Consider the following 365-nt stretch of genomic DNA (forward strand, 5'->3'; position numbering starts at 1 on the left):
CTGTCTGTCCCCCCCCACCCCCATACCCTCTCAAACCCTTTTTCTCTCTGTGTGGCAAACATTTAAAGGAAAAAAAAAGCAGGAAAAATCCCAGTCAAACAGTGTGGCTTAAACATTTCTTTGTTTCTTGGTGTTGTTATGGCGAGTTTTTTGGTAATGATGATCCAATCATTTTGGGAAAATTCTTGCACTGTATCAGAGTTCTTTGATCTGGCGCGTGCGTGTGTTTGTCTGCCCGCCGCGAGTGCTCTGTCTCTCTCTCTCTCTCTCTCTCTCTCTCTCTCTCTCTCTCTCCCCCCTCCTTCCTTTCTCTCTTCTTTCCTCCCTGCCCCCTTTCTTTCTCTCTCTCTCTGTTCCAAGTGTGT

The sequence above is a fragment of the Alligator sinensis genome, unplaced genomic scaffold, assembly GCF_000455745.1.
Source record: "Alligator sinensis unplaced genomic scaffold, ASM45574v1 scaffold343_1, whole genome shotgun sequence".
Taxonomy (NCBI): Eukaryota; Metazoa; Chordata; order Crocodylia; family Alligatoridae; genus Alligator; species Alligator sinensis.